This window comes from Entelurus aequoreus, linkage group LG01, assembly GCF_033978785.1.
Source record: "Entelurus aequoreus isolate RoL-2023_Sb linkage group LG01, RoL_Eaeq_v1.1, whole genome shotgun sequence".
Lineage (NCBI taxonomy): Eukaryota > Metazoa > Chordata > Actinopteri > Syngnathiformes > Syngnathidae > Entelurus > Entelurus aequoreus.
Genome location: NC_084731.1, coordinates 51,018,822 through 51,038,876, shown reverse-complemented (window position 1 = coordinate 51,038,876; position 20,055 = coordinate 51,018,822). Strand labels below are relative to the sequence as shown.

The 20,055-nt window shown below is 39.6% G+C and overlaps 1 protein-coding gene across 2 annotated transcripts in view; it reads right to left on the bottom strand.

Moving 5' to 3' along the window:
- Positions 1 to 20,055, bottom strand: part of LOC133654264 (sodium-coupled neutral amino acid transporter 3-like) — a 167,115-nt gene that overhangs the window by 100,723 nt on the left and 46,337 nt on the right. The window lies entirely within an intron of this gene.

The following is a 20,055-nucleotide window of genomic DNA, read 5'->3' as shown; positions in this document are numbered from 1 at the left end:
TCCCTTATGTACTCCTGGCTGCCACACAGCATCAACAGATTGTATTATTTTCCAGTGCAATAACAGTACTGAAATGAAGGCTAAAAGGGCATTAATAGGAGCTTTAAAAAAAAAAAGAAGAAAAAAAGAAGTAACTAAATAGTTACTTTTCACAGTAACGCATTAGTTTTTGGTGTAAGTAACTGAGTTAGTAACTTAGTTACTTTTGAAATAAAGTAACTAGTAACTGTAACTACTTACTGGTTTTCAGTAACCAACCCAACATTGGTGGGGACTAAAACAAGCCAAAATATGTGAATATCTGAAGGAACTTGAAGCTTGAATAAGTAACTCCCTTGCAAAAAGCAAGGGTTTCTGTTTTTTTCTTTTGTAAATGCGTCAGAGCGCTGCAGAACACAAACAGGCTGATCAGACGAGCATACATCTTCCTCAGCTTTCAGTTTGTGCCTTACATGATAATCCTGGTTAACTACTTCCTGTCACACGCTAGTGACAAAACCATAATTCATTAATGACTTTTTATTGCTCTCCATTGGTGAGTAAATGACACATTGTGATGGTCTTGTTGGGAGTAAATGAGTCATGTCATGTTTTATTTGAGGGCTGTGATCCAAACCCTCACCTCACTTTGCCAGCACATTTCGATTTGGCCTGCAGTGACGCAAGCTATTCTGCTGAGAGACGTCAGCTGCAGGGCAGTTTTGCTGATTGTTATTCCTCAAGTGATACCTGAGCAGAATCTGATGGTGCACTCTGATTCATCCTCCAGTTATTCATATGCACATTTGTAGCTTTCCAAAGGGAATTCATGATATTTACGACAAGAGCATCCTACATGATGAAGTTCTCCCAGGCTCCTGTGGTTGCAGAAGCTCATTTGAATTTGTCCCTAGTACAATTTTCAAAGTGTTAATCCAATTGAGCGCATGATGACAATCGCTGATTGCTTTTGTTGTTGGCTGGAGTAAAAAGAGAGTAAAGCAACTACAATCCTTGGCACACATTTTGGTATCGCCAGACTTGGAGGACGTTTATTCAGTTAAAAATGTCATGACTATTTCTGTTCTGTAGCCTCTTTCCTTTTGTTTACTTTTGGTTGCCGTGGACACTTAACAATCACACCTGTTTTCCGTTTAATGATTAGTGTCCCCACCTGTTTTGTCCCTAATCACTCCCCTTTATAGTTTGGTTTCTCCCAGCCGCAAGTCGCTGGATTAACATTTGCTCTATGTGTCAGGAACATTCACTCTTACTAGATAATTTTTCCTTTTGTTTAACAGTTTTTGCAACGGTTGCCTGCTATAGCTTATGTTTGTTCACCTCTCTGTGCTAAACTTAAGTTTTTGCTTTGGGGATCCCTGTGCATAGTGGTGGTCAGATGAAGTCTCGTGAGGCATTGAACCACTTGAGCCAATTGGTTCGAGAATTTCTCGAAGCTTCAATGCATGCTTCGGCACAAGACTCCACCTGCTGGTCAAATGTATAATTACAAACAGCTGCATCTTTACCACATAATGTGTGATGCATTGAAATGTTGCATCTATTATACCTCTTGGAAATGGCAATGAATCACAACAAATGTTTGACAAAATGTTTTTGCTAAGTAAATCAACAAAGTACACGTTTGTATAATAAAATGTGTTTTATGTGTTATATATGTAAATATATTGTGTGTTTGTATTTTGTCAACTTGGTAGACTCATATAGGGCAAGTTGTATGTTTCTTGAGGAGATGGCATAAAGGGGAAGATGACAATATAATGTAACTTGGACAATGATGTACAGAACAGAGGAGATTCTGTTCATTTAAATTTTTGGTTTTAGGCGATTCACTATCCAAACCTCTCCATTGTCCAGCTAGTGATTTCCGGTAGCTGGTTAAAAAGAATAAATACAGAATGCTTTACTTTAACAAATGTAATGTTTACAGCGATAAACACATTTGTAAAATTACGTTACCAAGAATCGAACCCACGTTTTGTAAAATAAAAGGTGAATGTGCGAACCATTGTGGTACCAAAGTTCTGATGATGTCACCGATACAAGGTGGTGATTTAATGTTTATAAAAAGGACATCAAGTCTGTCGTTTGGATTCAGTTTGTCGTCCTTTGATTCTAGCGGCATTTTAAAAACTATTGTTATTCTCTGTCCATATTCCGAACTGACCACAAGTCTCAAAAGCGCACATTTTCAATGGAGCGTTGGGCGGTTTATGAGTTGTCGAATCTCCCGGCAAATCTGAACCGCTTCCCGAAACAGTCACTTAGTACAAGCAGGCAGCGAGGCTGAACCGCGTCCCGAAGCGGTCACTTGGTACAACTTGGCAACGTCATAATTTCCTGTTCCTCCTCTAAATGAAGCAAGCCTCGGTACACGCTTCGCGGAAACGCCCCCTCCAATACTCGACACACGCCTCGAAGCCTTGGCACATTTGGTCCCATCACTACCTGTGCACCTCTGCCTATTATATGGAATAAAAGGAACCTTACCTGCACGCTGCTCTTGTTGCTTCCTGTCCTTCTCCACATCATAAGAACACCACCATTGCAGCAACGAACGTAACAAAAAGAGCGTAACAAATAAAGCAAATCTATGGTTATTTCAAATGGCAACTATCTGGCTTTAAAAATGCTAAAAGAAATCTAGAAAATAAATTGTGGTAGTAACAGATTATTTTTAGATCAAGCAGAGTGAAAAAAATTATGCAATCATCAAATACAAACAAAGAAAAAACACCAACACACCACTCTTACTTTGTTGCACCACTTTTGGCTTTTATAACAGCTTTCAGTCAATTGAGGCATGGAATTAACGAGTGACAAACAGAATTCTTCATCAGTCTTGCTCCAACTTTCTTTGATTGCTGTTATCAGGTCAGCTTTGCCAGTTGAAGTCTTGTCATGGACCATTTTCTTCAATTTCCACCACACTTTTTACATTGTAATTCTGGAATATTTGCGGGCCATGACATTGACTTTAAATTTCTTTCTTCAAGGAAGGTATTTTACACTTTTTGCTCAATGGCAAGATGCATTATTATCTTGAAAAAAAAAAAAAAAAATGTTAATGTTTAGCTGTTAATGATGGCTTTCAGTTAGCTTTTCTGTATTTAAATCTCATTTCCTTTAGGAGGTTTCTTACATTTACCTCACGGACGTTGACTGGTTTTGCTGTGCATTTTCTGTTTTCAAGACTTATTGCTTGAAGTTGTCTGTTTTCCTTGGTCTACCAGTATGCTTGCCTTTACAACCTCCCCATGTTGTTTGTACTTGGTCCATATTTTACACACAGCTGACTGTGAACGATCAACATCTTTTGCAACATTGTGTGACGATTTACCTTCTCGAAGAAGATTTTATAATCCTCTACTTTGTTTTAATTGACATCTTTAATGTTGGAGCCATGATTCATGTCAATCAACCTGGTGCTGAAGCTCTTCAAGGTGTGAACACTTTTTTTTAACTGCAGAGGAATCAAGTGATGCAATTTGATGCAGGTTTTGATTCCATAATTGTTTTACTCTGCTTGATCCAAAAATGAAATGGCACTAAAGTTGCCAAAATGTTCTTGCCAAACTATAATGCAAATTCCTCACCCTCCCTTCCTCCTTATGATCAGAAAATGGATTTCCTGCAGATTAAGAGATTTAACATGGTCACAATTTTACTGAGGCGCAGCTAATAAAACCAGGGAATATTTTCATTGTAAAGTGCTGGCTTGAAAACGTAGACCTGGAACGCTCTGGATGATAAAAGTTTATCAGATTAAGATGTATCTCGCAGGAAATTGTGTGGAATGGAAATTGAGTGACTTTAACCCAACGACGTGTCACACACAAAGCAGCATTCAAGTGCTGCTTTCAAATAAGTAGTAAACACTCAACAGCAATGTCTGTTCTGTGACTCTTCACTCCAGGGTGAACACGCATATTCAAATAAGGATGGTTTGCTCTAAAATGTAGGACAAAATGACAAGGCAAACAGGCACAGGACATAAAACGTTGGCATTGTGAGTGATAAAAACTCACACTGATTAATGACAGTGGGGTGGAGGTTTAGCTCAAAGGTTACTTCTCTGCAGTTCTAATCTTAACAGCCCGTGAGCTGCAGGTTTGACCCAGGGTGCTGTCATCCACTTTTTTTTTCCCTGTGTTATTTTTTTGGCATTTGTAGTCGAAATGTAGAATAATGTGAACAAATGTACAAACCCTATGAAGGTAAGGCTATATAGTGCATATGTCATAATTAGGGTTACAAAATTTCGGGAATATTCAAAGTTGTAAACTTTACATGAGAATTAACGGGAATATATGGGAATTAACGGAAATTAATAAAGTTAAAGTTAAAAAGTACCAATTTTGCCACACTAGTTGTGGCAAAATTATTATCTGCATTTGACCCATCACCCTTGATCACCCCCTGGGAGGTGAGCGGGGCAGAGGGCAGCAGCGGTGGCCGCGCACGGGAATCATTTTTGGTGATTTAACCCCCAATTCCAACCTTTGATGCTGAGTGCCAAGCAGGGAGGTAATGGGTCCCATTTTTTTAGTCTTTGGTATGACTCGGCCGGGGTTTGAACTCACAACCTATCGATCTCAGGGCGGACACTCTAACCACTAGGGCACTGTTTATTACCATAAATGGGAAATTAATGGGAATAAACATTGAATGCAAAATGCTAGATCTTGCAGTATGATTATTAGCTAAAACAACCAGATTTAATGCAAATTCAGTAGAATTTCAACACTGCACGGTGCATTCCTCTATCACATGTGCAGTGCATTCTTCCATCACATGCACAGATAATTCCCAGCATGCTACACACTACAGCAGGGCTATTGAGGCCACACTAGTATTTGAGCCCAAGGACTTCATCCAGTCAGGTAAGTTTTGATGATATTACTGGGGTAAATATATAATCTATGGTATTTAAGTTTAACTTAATAGAGGTGTAATTGCTTGTTACTGAATGCAGCTGAGATAGGCTCCAGCACCCCCCGCTACCCCGAATGGGACAAGCGGTAGAAAATGGATGGATGGATGGATGGATGTATGACTGTAGACTACTCCAGCAGACTTCCACTCAAGCTAGCTAGCTGTTCCTGTACTTGTTAAATGATTTTGGGGCCAATATCTCTAGCTAGCTAGGTTTATGTACGTACCACCACAGTTTCATAATGAACCGAAAATATTCCTCCGTTAGCCGTGATGCTAATTTTCTCTATGTTAAATCCCATTCATTTATGCTAACAACATTAGTGATCCCAATTTACCTTTTTTGTGATCTGTAAAGTTCAACTAGCAAATACTAAATCAAAACATGTAGTTTCCTCTGCCTTCTGTTCTGCTAGCCATTCTGTTGTCATACAATAATGTAGGTTATAGTTTGATTTAGCATGCTGATTGAGTGTTCATTTATTCATCTAGCCTATTTCTATTCATTTGTCCATCAGTAAAATATTTTTAAAGACTACTCCAATTGTTTAGCTGACTATTTATATCTGTGTGTGGCATTGCATTAGTGTTTTACAAGAATAAATAAATACAAACAGAATAATGCCACGTACACCATCTGATGTGTGGAGACATTTCACCCCAACCAATGTAGGCAGAAAGGCTGTGTACATTTGCAAATACTGTGCAAAGAGCTCAGCTCTTTGTTGCATTTTTGACGTAATGCAACAAAGATGCAGCAGCATATAGACAAGTGCCCAATAATATATAATTATTGTAATTCACCATTAATTCCCATATATTCCCTTTAATACCCATGGACAGTGTCCAACTTTGAATAATCAAAAAATGGTCAATATTTCCAAACTTCCAGAGCTTAACTTCCCGTGGTAAATTTCCGGCAAGTTTCCGGAAATTTCCCGGAAACTTTCCACCCCTTTTGGTATTGATATATGAACAACTCACTGTTTACTTCACAAGAAGTGATCGCACAAATTAAATGACACATCTTTATTACGTGCATAAATACTGATGAGCAAGCCTGCTGCTGGCTTGACATTTGAAGTGGTACCTCGGGATACAAGTACGCCATCTTGTGAGTTTTTTTAGGACACAAGCTGTCTGTCTGTTAATCGTCATACTCTAGGTTACGAGCAGAAATGCGGGTTAGGAGCCTCCCCGATGCTAGTTGGTGTAGAGCAGGGGGGCCCACACTTTTTCTGCAGGCAAGCTACTTTTCAATTGATCAAGTCGTGGGGATCTACCTCATTCATATATATAATTTATATTTACTTATTTATGAAATATATGTTTTTGTTAACACGTTAAAGGTGTTTAATGATAATGCAAGCATGTTTAACACATATAGTTAATATTGTTGATAAATTAAAGGTGTTTAATGATAATACAAGCATGTTTAATACATATAGTTAATATTGTTAACAAGTTAAAGATGTTTAAAGATAATACAAGCATGTTTAACACATATAGTTAATGTTAACAAGTTAAAGGTGTTAAAGTTAAGTTAAAGGTCCTCTCCAAGGTTTCTCATAGTCATTCACATTGACGTCCCACTGGGGTGAGTTTTCCTAGCCCTTATGTGGGCTCTGTACCGAGGATGTCGTTGTGGCTTGTACAGCCCTTTGAGACACTTGTGATTTAGGGCTATATAAATAAACATTGATTGATTGATGATTCATTGATTGATAATGATAATACAAGCATGTTTAACACATAGTTAATATTGTTAACAAGTTAAAGGTGTTTAAAGATAATGCAAGCATGTTTAACACATATAGTTAATATTGTTAACAAGTTAAAGGTGTTTAAAGATAATACAAGCATGTTTAACACATATAGATTCCTTTCTTTCATGAAGACAAGAATATAAGTTGGTGTATTACCTGATTCTGATGACTTGCATTGATAGGAATCAGACAGTGGTGCTGATAACGTCCGCATTTTCAAATGGAGGAGAAAAAAAGTCCTCCTTTCTGTCCAATACTAAATGAAAGTGGTTGGTTTTTGGCATCTTATTTGTCCAGCTTCCGTACTCCTTTGTATACACTTTACAAGAAATACATTGGCGGCAAACTCCGTAGCTTGATAGCTTGTGCACGCCAGCTTTCTGAGACTCTTATTTTGTTAGCACAGGCAGGATGAAGCAGCGCTTTTATTGTGCAACTGTGCAGTCGGTCTTTGGAGTTTTCACGACAGGTACGGCGCCAGAGTCTGTTGAAATAAAAAGTGTTTCTCGCCTTCCTGTCTGTAATTTTTTCTTAATAATGAGCTGGCAGCAGCCAGCGTCATCACAGAAGACCCTCGGGTGCCGTGAATGTCGATTAAGTGACGAAAGTGACGTCATAGTGAAGATTTATGATCGCTCATTTTTAGGACTATTATTTTAATGCCTGGCTGGCGATCGACTGACACATAGGGATGATGTTTGATAAGAAATTATCGAGTTTGAGCCTATTATCGAATCCTCTTATCGAACCGATTCCTTATCGATTCTCTTATCGAGTCCAGATACCGTAATTTCCGGACTATAAGCCGCTACTTTTTCCCCTCGTTCTGGTCCCTGCGGCTTATACAAGGGTGCGGCTTATATACGGCCTGTTCTTCTCCGACACCGACGAAGAGGATTTCGGTGGTTTTAGTACGCAGGACGAAGACGATGACACAATGATTAAAGACTGACTTTTCATATACCGGGAGGCTGGTTATTTTGATAACGTACAGGCGAGCACTTTGTATTACTTTGCACCGTTGTATTATTTGTACTCTGCACGAATGCTGTTCGCCATGTCAAAGATGTGAAAGTTTGATTGAATGATTGAAAGATTTATTGCTAATAAATGGGACGCTTTGCGTTCCCAAACAGTCATCTCTGTCCCGACAATCCCCTCCGTGGTAGCAGGAACCCCTATATACTACGCTAATTACACATCAAAACCCTGCGGCTTATAGTCGGGTGCGGCTTGTATATGGAGCAATCTGTTTTTCCCCTAAATTTAGCTGGTGCGGCTTATAGTCAGGTGCGGCTTATAGTCCGGAAATTACGGTAGGTTGTTGTATATGGAAAAAAACACACAATATTTGATTTAACAAAAGCTTACTTTTATTATATAAGAAAAAAATAAAATCTAATAAATAAATAAATATTGACTGTTACCCCCCTAAAAAAATAAAATAAAATAAATAGACTGTTGTTACCCAAAGTATATTAAGTGGGATTTTTAAGTAAAACAAATACATACAGTAACACAAAAACAACCTGTCTCTGTGATCACTATAGGTGTATAAATAATACTATAGTGTTAAATAAAATCAGTCCCTTGGGCACAAAACTAAAAATAATACAGCTCTCCAAAAAGTGCACTTCTGCTGCTATTTGACATAACTGTTAGTTATGATGCTTTGACATTTTTGCACTTTATTTCTTTATTGAAAGAAAATTCTATGAAGAGAAAAGTTGTTTGCAAATGTGGTTACAATGCTAAAAAATGAAAAGTTAAAGCTAAAAAAAGAAATACACTTTATTGAGTTAACATTATTTCTTTATAGGGGGAAAGATGTGATGTTATGAGCTAGGAATATAACAACTACACTACCCAGCATGCAACGGGAGTGACGAGCATGCGCGGTAGCCCCGAAAAGTGTTGTTGCATGTCACCACCCGGCAGCTAAGAATGAGGTTATGAGCATGCTGTGAAAGTAAACGTCAAGAACTCAGCCAACACGCCTCGTCTGCATTATTTATAATTAGACAGACAACACATATACAGTGTGATTTTGTTTTGTTTACAAGGAAAGAAAAACAAAAGTTAAAAAAGGGAGATGTCATATATGTATGTGCTGCGGTTGCTTTAAGAACGTTGCGACAGCTGCCGTAAAGGAGGTGCGTTGCTAGCCTTGTTGCTATGTTTCCGGTTGGTCGTAAAAGGGTTCGTCATGTGTTTGTACCCTGCTCAAATCTCTCAGTAAAGTTATTCATTGGATTATACCTTTTGTTTTTAACTTTATTACACTTTGGAGCGCTTTTTCCGGTGCATTGTTTTTCCTGCTTTCCCTATCTGCTCCTAATGACTGAGCTACGTGACGTCATTTCTTGTGATGTCTCACGGGGCATTTCTGGTCGGGACGGGATTGGTCCCAGGGATTCGAATAAAGAAGCAACTCTTTTTCTTACTATAGTGGTCTCGATAACGGATACCGGTTCTCAAAAAGGGATTCGAGTCCGAGGACTCGGTTCTTTTCTTATCGAACAACCGGGAAAACCGGTTTCGAGTATCATCCCTACTGACTGCGATCATTGACTCTGCGATCGACCGGTAGCTCGCGGTCGACTTAATGGGCACCCCTGGTGTAGAGAATGACCCAGTGAACCCCGTAAAATCTGACCAAAACATCCAGTCTTACTCACTAGCATCAGCTTATAGCTACAGATGGACATAACTTTTTTTCCAACCACGGGAAGGAAGAAAGTGAGTGTGAAAGACAGAGGAGAAGAATCTTATTGAATTATAGAAAAAATGTATCAAAAACATAACAGTGTGTAAAAGCAATTGGAAGCGTGGAGCACTGCGAGTCTGCACCGTACTGAAACAGATTGAGTCAGCTGAGGGCGTTAAAATCTAAACCTAAAAAGCGGACATGTATCTATCAAAATATGGAGAAAATGGTGTTTGACGGAGTAGCAGTTAGAAGCAGATACAGTAGATGTCAGGTAAAATCTGTACATTGTTATTACATTACTTCATAAAATTACTGTAATTGTTTGTAGTACATTTTACTGTATTGTTGTTTTATACAATTTTTTTTTTTTATCTAACAGTTTATTTTTCTTCTTAAAACTCATGTTACATGTTACAATTGTGCTGTTTTGAGTGGTAAGCATATAATCAATTCATTTCAATTTCACAGTTTTTCGAGAAACACTTCAACTGGTACCTTTTGCAATCTTTTTTTTTATTCCAATCATGAAACTTATGGGTTATCATTAAAACTTGTGAGCAGCAACCGTAATGTAGTCAGTCCATATTAGAGCACTCATGCAATAATGCCGTTGCCTGGCCCGCCTTTTCCAATCATACCCAAAGGAGAGGAAGTGTATTGAACTTAAGCATGAATCAGAGCACTCACACAAGACAAACGTCAGACTTTAGGTGCTCGGTGGGCCCAAACACGCTACGATTGGCCTAGTGTAGGGGTGGGCAATTAATTGTTACCGGAGGCCGCATAAGCAACCCGAGCACTGCTGGAGGGCCACACCGACAATATTTCAATTACATTTTGCTCAATATTATTTGTGATATACCGTAAGATTAATAATAATAATAATAATAATAATAATAATAATTTCATTTAACCTAACTTAACTTTATACAAAAGCAGATTGCTTTTGATGGTTTTATTTTTAACACTGTCTTACACAACACTTCCTGATGTATAATACAATGCAAAAATTTCCATTTCTGCACAGGGTTAATTTCTGTCACTTTATCCTGCATTATCCAACATTTTTCCCCGTCAGATTTGGACAACCATCTGTTGTTAAAAATCGTTTTTAATCATATTTATTTTATATTGTTTTTTATATTGGTTTTATATGTAATTATTTTTTGTTTTTATTCAGTCATTGGTGGAGCTAAGGATAATATTTGAATATTGTTTTTAATATTGTTGTGCAGCACTTTGGAAACATTTTGTTGTTTAAATGTGCTATATAAATAAAGTGAATTGGATTGGATGGTCACACCTGCCAGCTTGTCCCATTTCAGTCCTAACATGTCCAAACACGCATTTACCTATGTGAACAAGTCATTACCTGTGGTTGTCTCTTTAATTGACTGCATGGCTGCCAGCTCCTCCGTGATTTGAAAGTCTGTAGTTATCCCACGTAAGAAGATGAGCAGCTGGGCGCTGTCACGTACATCGCAGCTCTCATCCAAAGCCAGCGAAAAACAGTCAAAGTCTCCGGCATATCAGCGCAACAGAGTCCAATAGGCACTCCTTAATAAACTCTCCTTCAGAAAACGCCTTACTCTTTCTGGCGATTTTGTGAGAAATGACAAAACTTGTCCTGATGGCTGCATCTTTGGGGGTGTGAAATTTGGCAAAAAGTCCTTGCTGAGTTTGCAGTTTTACCATCAACGCATCAGTCTCCCTTGCGTGCGCTTCATCAGACAGATTCCGCTATTTTTCCTCGTGCTTCGTCGTGTAGTGGCGATTCAAGTTATGTTCTTTAAACACAGCAACCTGTGTACCACAAATTAAGCACACGGCTTTACCTTTAATTTCTGTAAAGAAATACTTGGCAGTCCATGTCTTGTTGAAAAAACGGCATTCGTCGTCAACTTTTCTTTTTTTAGTGTCTCATCACTTGTCGCTGTGCACCTGCACTCACAGGTTACACCCGGACATACGCCCATAAATAACACCTTTCAAAATAAAAGCAGCACAGTTGTATTGCACGCACGACATAGATGTTTTTTAAACTTTATTTTGTAATTTGTGATTGCCGCTGTTCACAGTCACTCACAATCACACACGCGCATACGTCCACACGGAAGTAATACAAATAAAGCTTTTCAAAACAAAAGCAGCACCATTGTATTGCACACTCGACATAGATACTTTTTAAAATTTATTTTGTAATTTATGATTGGCCTCACGCGGGCCGGACAGGGACGCACAAAGGGCCGGATGTGGCCCGCGGTCCGCAGAATGCCCAGGTCTGGCCTAGTGTGTGTACAAGCTAAGTTGCCAACCGCTAAAATCTTTGCTGTCTTTGGTTGGAAGTAGGGAATTAGGCTCTGACTCGACTGTTTACTTAGTCACTGGCTCAAAATTGCTTCTATCTTGCCTCTGATTGGCCTGTCCGTAATGCTTTGCCCTAATCCATACTTGCCAACCCTCCCGAATTTTCCGGGAGACTCCCGAAATTCAGCGCCTCTCCCGAAAACCTCCCGGGACAAATATTCTCCCGAAAATCTGCCGAAATTCAGGCGGAGCTGAAGGCCACGCCCCCTCCAGCTCCATGCGGACCTGAGTGAGGACAGCCTGTTTTCACGTCCGCTTTCCCACAATATAAACAGCGTGCCTGCCCAATCACGTTATAACTGTAGAATGATCCAGGGCGAGTTCTTGGTTTCTTATGTGGGTTTATTGTTAGGCAGTTTCATTAACGTCCTCCCAGCGCGGTAACAACACACAACAGCAATCACGTTTTCGTTTACCGTAAAGCAGTTCGTCTGCCGTAAACAGCAATGTTGTGACACTCTTAAACAGGACAATACTGCCATCTACTGTACATGCATATGTGACAATAACATCTACGACTTTTAGAGAGTGCAGTGCACAACTGCGCACACACCAAGGAGACGAAGCAGAAGAACGAGGAAGATACAGCCGTGGCGACGCCGACGACGAGTAAGATGAAGAAATACGCTTGTAAATTCCAAGCCGCAGCTGCGATTGGACCTGGATAGCCTCCGGGAAGAAGTAGTGGAGTACCAAGTGCTTGGCAGTGAAGATCTTCCTCAGGAAGCAAAGATTGACCGGTTTTGGGCCATGCTAGGGAGAGACAGAAGATTCCAGACTCTAGTGCATTTGATGAAAGATGTCAAGATGGCGGCGCCCTGATGGCAGCGGCTTGCAGACGCTCTTGGGAGTGTAGAGCGATTTGGCAAAAATACCCGTCAATTCTGTCAATTTCATGGCTGGCTCAAAGCGTGGACACTCCTTGGTCACATACGACCGACAGACAATTCTGGATGTGGACAGATCGGGTCGTTATAGACTGAAAGATGAATGTACGGTGGACCTCCTCGCTAGCATGGGAATACTTCGCGGGCTACATCCAGCGGCCTTTGTAGCAGCGGAGTCAAGTACTAGCGGGGACCGTCAATGGAGGAGACGTAAGCGGTGTGAGCGGAAGCAGAAGCGGGGATGCTGAGCGGGGCTAACAACAAAGCGAAAGGCTAATCCTCAAAGAAGCGCTAGTCCTGGTAAGGAGTCATTTAAACTAGAACTAGCCGGCGCCAGGCTGGATAATCCCTGCACACATAGCAATTATCTTAGAATAATATATAACTCACATAATGTTTTTCTGTTGTGACTGCGTCAGAGGCAGAGATGCATTCTACTGAGGTGGCTAACTATGATGCGTTCAGTTTATCGCAGCACCAAGCAAACAATCTGAAAATTTCCGTCGTATTAATTCCTAGATATGGTCGAAACTATTTAAAGTGCACTACGCATAATAAACGCAACATTATTAATATTGCTACTTCGGATAATTTCAACAAACAATCCTCAAAACAGCCCACTACCTATAATATGGGCTTTTTAAACATAAGATCATTATCTTCCAAAACGTTATTAGTTAATGAAGTCATTAGAGACAACAATCTTGACGTCGTTGGTCTCGCCGAGATCTGGCTCAAACCAGACGATTTTGTTGCACTGGGTGAGGCATCTCCTCCTAACTATACGAATGTGCATGTTGCTCGTCCTCTTAAAAGGGGAGGGGGTGTCGCACTAATCTACAATGAAAACTTTAATCTTACACCTAACCTAAATAATAAATATAACTCGTTTGAGGTGCTCACTATGAGGTTTGTCACACCGCTGCCTCTCCACCTGGCTGTTATCTACCGCCCCCCTGGGCCCTATTCGGACTTTATCAGTGAATTCTCAGAGTTTGTTGCTGATCTAGTGACACACGCCGACAATATAATCATAATGGGGGACTTTAATATCCATATGAATACCCCATCGGACCCTCCGTGCGTGGCGCACCAGACTATAATTGATAGCTGTGGTCTTACACAAATAATACATGAACCCACGCATCGCAACGGTAATACGATAGATCTAGTGCTTGTCAGGGGTGTCACCACCTCCAAAGTTACGATACTCCCGTACACTAAAGTAATGTCCGATCATTACCTTATAAAATTCGAAATTCTGACTCATTGTCAACAAACTAATAATAATAGTATACTACTCACCCACACACACACACACACACACACACACACACACACACACACACACCATCTATCACTTAGCCACTTTACTCCGGACTCAAAATGCTGCTAACTGTTTTAACTGTTTACACTGTTTACATTGCACTTTGCACTCCCATCTGAATACTTGAATACTTACGTTGCAATACTGTATATACAATAGATAGATATTATAGATATTCTGGTAATATCTTCTTCCCCTGTATATTTTTCCCCCCCCTCATGCGACTGTTTAAATTGTTGTCTTTTTTATTCTTCTTTTACACTTTATATTTATAGACACCGTGGATGTGAGAGGAACGTAATTTCGTCCACCTGTATGTCCTGTACAAACAGTTGTTTGACAATAAAGCTGACTTTGACTTTGACTTTGACTATAGCAGCCGCAACATTAATGCTGCCACAACGACGACTCTTGCTGGCCTACTGCCTTCGGTAATGGCACCATTCCCAAATTATGTCGGCTCTATTGATAACCTCACTAACAGCTTTAACGACGCCCTGCGCGACACCATTGATAGTGTAGCACGGCTAAAGCTAAAAAGGGCCCCTGAAAGGCGTACCCCATGGTTTACAGAAGAAACTAAAGCCCATAAATTATCATGTAGAAAGCTGGCGTGCGACTAAACTTGAGGTTTTCCATCAAGCATGGAGTGATAGTTTAATAACTTATAAACGCATGCTTACCTTAGCTAAAGCTAAATATGACTCAAATCTCATCCACCTCAACAAAAATTATCCTAAATTTGTGTTCAGTACAGTAGCATCGCTAACCCAACAAGGGACTCCTCCCAGTAGCTCCACCCACTCGGCAGATGACTTCATGAATTTCTTTAAAAAGAAAATTGAAGTCATTAGAAAGGAGATTCAAGACAATGCATCCCAGCTACAACTGGGTTCTATTAACACAGATACGACTGTATATACGACGGATACCGCCCTCCAAAATAGTTTCTCTCTCTTTGATGAAATAACCTTAGAGGAATTGTTAAGATGTGTAAATGGAACAAAACAAACAACATGTTTACTTGACCCATTTCCTGGGAAACTTATCAAGGAGCTTTTTGTATTATTAGGTCCATCAGTGCTAAATATTATAAACGTATCACTTTCCTCCGGCACTGTTCCCCTAGCATTCAAAAAAATGGTTATTCATCCTCTACTCAAAAGACCTAACCTCGATCCTGACCTCACGGTAAACTACAGGCCGGTGTCCCACCTTCCGTTTATCTCGAAAATCCTCGAAAAAATTGTTGCACAGCAGCTAAATGAACACTTAGCGTCTAAAAATCTCTGTGAACCTTTTCAATCCGGTTTCAGGGCAGATCACTCTACGGAGACAGCCCTCGCAACATACTTGCCAACCCTCCCGTTTTTAGCGGGAGAATCCCGGTATTCAGCGCCTCTCCCGACAACCTCCGGAAGAGATTTTTTCCCGACAAACTCCCGGTATTCAGCCGGAACTGGAGGCCACGCCCCCTCCAGCTCAATGCGGACCTGAGACTGAGTGGGGACAGCCTGTTCTCACGTCCGCTTTCCCACAATATAAACAGCTTGCCTAACGAATTCAAACGAATGGAAACAAGAATTTCGGTTCATCCAGGACAGTTCGAAGGGGAAGGTGTATGTTGCCTGTAAATATGTAGAACAGACTTCTCAATTGAACACGGTGGCCGAAATGATATACTCATCATGAACGGAGAAGTTAAACAGGACAATACTGCCATCTAATGGATAGCCACCGGAACACTGAAATTCAAGTATTTCTTTTATGTAAATAAAATAAATAAATATATATATATGTATATATATATATACATACATATGTATAGCTAGAATTCACTGAAAGTCAAGAATTTCATACATATATATATATATATATATATATATATATATATATATATATATGAAATATATATGAAATACTCGAGTTGGTGAATTCTAGCTGTAAATAACCACGCCCCCAACCACGCCCCCCGCCCCCAACCACCCCACCCCCTACCCCCTACCTCCCGATATTGGAGGTCTCAAGGTTGGCAAGTATGCCTCGCAAAAATGACTAATGATCTATTGCTAACGATGGATTCTGATGCGTCATCTATGTTGCTGCTTCTTGATCTTAGCGCCGCTTTCTATACCGTCGATCATAATATTTTATTAGAGCGTATCAAAACACGTATTGGTATGTCAGACTTAGCCTTGTCATGGTTTAACTCTTATCTTACTGACAGAATGCAGTGCGTCTCCCATAACAATGTGACCTCGGACTATGTCAAGGTAACGTGCGGAGTCCCCCAGGGTTCGGTTCTTGGCCCTGCACTCTTTAGTATTTACATGCTGCCGCTAGGTGACATCATACGAAAATACGGTGTTAGCTTTCACTGTTATGCTGATGACACCCAACTCTACATGCCCCTAAAGCTGACCAACACGCCGGATTGTAGTCAGCTGGAGGCGTGTCTTAATGAAATTAAACAATGGATGTCCGCTAACATTTTGCAACTCAACGCTAAGAAAACGGAAATGCTGATTATCGGTCCTGCTCAACACCGACATCTATTTAATAATACCACCTTAACATTTGACAACCAAACAATTACACAAGCCGACTCGGTAAAGAATCTGGGTATTATTTTCGACCCAACTCTCTCGTTTGAGTCACACATTAAGAGTGTTACTAAAACGGCTTTCTTTCATCTCCGTAATATCGCTAAAATCCGTTCCAATTTGTCCACTAGCGACGCTTAGATCATTATTCATGCGTTCGTTACGTCTCGTCTCGATTACTGTAACGTATTATTTTCGGGTCTCCCTATGTCTAGCATTAAAAGATTACAGTTGGTACAAAATGCAGCTGCTAGACTCTTGACAAGAACAAGAAAGTTTGATCATATTACGCCTATACCGGCTCACCTGCACTGGCTTCCTGTGCACTTAAGATGTGACTTTAAGGTTTTACTACTTACGTATAAAATACTACACGGTCTAGCTCCATCCTATCTTGCTGACTGTATTGTACCATATGTCCCGGCAAGAAATCTGCGTTCAAAGAACTCTGGCTTATTAGTGATTCTCAGAGCCAAAAAAACGTCTGCGGGCTATAGAGCGTTTTCTGTTCGGGCTCCAGTACTATGGAGTGAATCCCGGTAAAAGTTAGAGATGCTACCTCAGTAGAAGCATTTAAGTCCCATCTTAAAACTCATTTGTATACTCTAGCCCATGGGTCACCAACCTTTTTGAAACCAAGAGCTACTTCTTGGGTACTGATTAATGCGAAGGGCTACCAGTTTGATACACACTTAAATAAATTGCCAGAAATAGCCAATTTGCTCAATTTACCTTTCACTCTATGTTATTATTAATAATTAATGATATTTATACTTAATTGAACGGTTTAAAACAGGAGAAAACACGAAAAAAATGACAATTAAATTTTGAAACATAGTTTATCTACAATTTCGACTATTTAAAATTCAAAATTCAACCGAAAAAAAGAAGAGGAAAACTTAAAAAAATAATTTATGGAACATCATTAGTAATTTTTCCTGATTAAGATTAATTTTAGAATTTTGATGACATGTTTTAAATAGGTTAAAATCCAATCTACACTTTGTTAGAATATATAACAAATTGGACCAAGCTATATCTCTAACAAAGACAAATCATTATTTCTTTTAGATTTTCCAGAACAAAATTTTTAAAAGAAATTCAAAAGAATTTGAAATAACATTTAAATTTGATTCTACAGATTTTCTAGATTTGCCAGAATAATTTTTTTGAATTTTAATCATAATAAGTTTGAACAAAATATTTCACAAATATTGTTCGTCGAAAAAACAGAAGCTTAATTGAAGAATTAAATTAAAATTGATTTATTATTCTTTACAATAAAAAAAATAAATTTACTTGAACATTGATTTAAATTGTCAGGAAAGAAGAGGAAGGAATTTAAAAGGTAAAAAGATATATGTGTTTAAAAATCCTAAAATCATTTATAATGTTTTTTTTTTCTCTAAAATTGTCTTTCTGAAAGTTATAAGAAGCAAAGTAAAAAAATTAATGAATTTATTTAAACAAGTGAAGACCAAGTCTTTAAAATATTTTCTTGGATTTTCAAATTCTATTTGAGTTTTGTCTCTCTTAGAAGTAAGAATGTTGGGCAAAGCGAGACCAGCTTGCTAGTAAATAAATAAAATTTAAAAAATAGAGGCAGCTCACTGGTAAGTGCTGCAATTTGAGCTATTTTTAGAACAGGCCAGCGGGCTACTCATCTGGTCCTTACGGGCTACCTGGTGCCCGCGGGCACCGCGTTGGTGACCCCTGCTCTAGCCTTTAAAGGCCTACTGAAACCCACTACTATCGACCACGCAGTCTGATAGTTTATATATCAATGATGAAATCTTAACATTGCAACACATGCCAATACGGCCGGGTTAACTTATAAAGTGCAATTTTAAATTTGCCGCTAAACTTCCGGTTCGAAACGCCTCTGAGGATGACGTATGCGCGTGACGTAGCCCGGGGAACACGGGTATGGCTTCCACATTGAAGCCAATACGAAATAGCTGTTTTCATCTCATTCTGGATGTATTCTGGACATCTGTGTTGGTGAATCTGTTGCAATTATGTTCATTGCATTATGGAGAAAGAAGCTGAGCAAGCAAAGAAGAAAGTTCTCGGTGCAAAGCGGACGCATTTTGCGAAGGAAGTCAGCAGCAACGTCTATCCTTGTTCTATTCTATTCTATGTTTACATTCCCGAAAGATGCAGTCAAGATCGAAGAACTCGGATAACAGAGACTCTAACCAGGAGGACTTTTGACTTCGATACACAGACGCCTGTAGAGAACTGGGACAACACAGACTCTTACCATGATTACTTTGATTTGGATGACAAAGACGCAGACGTGCTACCGTGAGTATGCAGCTTTGGCTTCCAAACCTTTGATCGCTTGACCGTACGTGCGCGTCACGTACGTAACTTTGTTTAAATATATAAGCTTTATGAACCTTGGGTTAGGTGAACGGTCTTTTGGGCTGAGTGATTGTGTGTGTTGATCAGGTGTTTGAATTGTATTGGCGTGTTCTATGGAGCTAGGAGCTGGCAGAGGAGCTAGGAGCTAGCATAACAAACACGTAGGTGTTTTTATGCAGGATTAATTTGTGGCATAATAAATATGAGCCTGGTTGTGTTGTGGCTAATAGAGTATATATATGTCTTGTGTTTATTTACTGTTTTAGTCATTCCCAGCTGAATATCAGGTACCGTGAGTAGCAGCTGCGCTTCCAAACATTTGATCGCTTGCCAGTACGTGCGCATCACGCACGTAACTTTGTTTAAATATATAAGCTTTATGAACCTTGGGTTAGGGGAACGGTCTTTTGGGCTGAGTGATTGTGTGTGTTGTGCAGGTGTTTGAATTGGATTGGCGGCTTATATGGAGCTAGGAGCTAGGAGCTAGCATAGGAGCTAGGAGCTAGCATAACAAACACTGAGGTGTTTTTATGCAGGATTAATTTGTGGCATATTAAATATAAGCCTGGTTGTGTTGTGGCTAATAGAGTATATATATGTCTTGTGTTTATTTACTGTTGTAGTCATTCGCAGCTAAATATCAGGTCACCCCCGGCTCTGACAGCATCTTCCCTATCTGAATCGCATCCACTCCCCACTAGTCCTTCACTTGCACTTTACTCATCCACAAATCTTTCATCCTCGTTCAAATTAATGGGGAAATTGTCGCTTTCTCGGTCCGAATCTCTCTCACTTCATGCGGCCATCATTGTAAACAATAGGGAACTTTGCGTATATGTTCAATTGACTACGTCACGCTACTTCCGGTAGGGGCAAGCCTTTTTTTTTTATCAGATACCAAAAGTTGCGATCTTTATCGTCGTTGTTCTATACTAAATCCTTTCAGCAAAAATATGGCAATATCGCGAAATGATCAAGTATGACACATAGAATAGATCTGCTATCCCCGTTTAAATAAAAAAAAAATCATTTCAGTAGGCCTTTAAATAGACCCCCCTTTTTTAGACCAGTTGATCTGCCGTTTTCTTTTCTC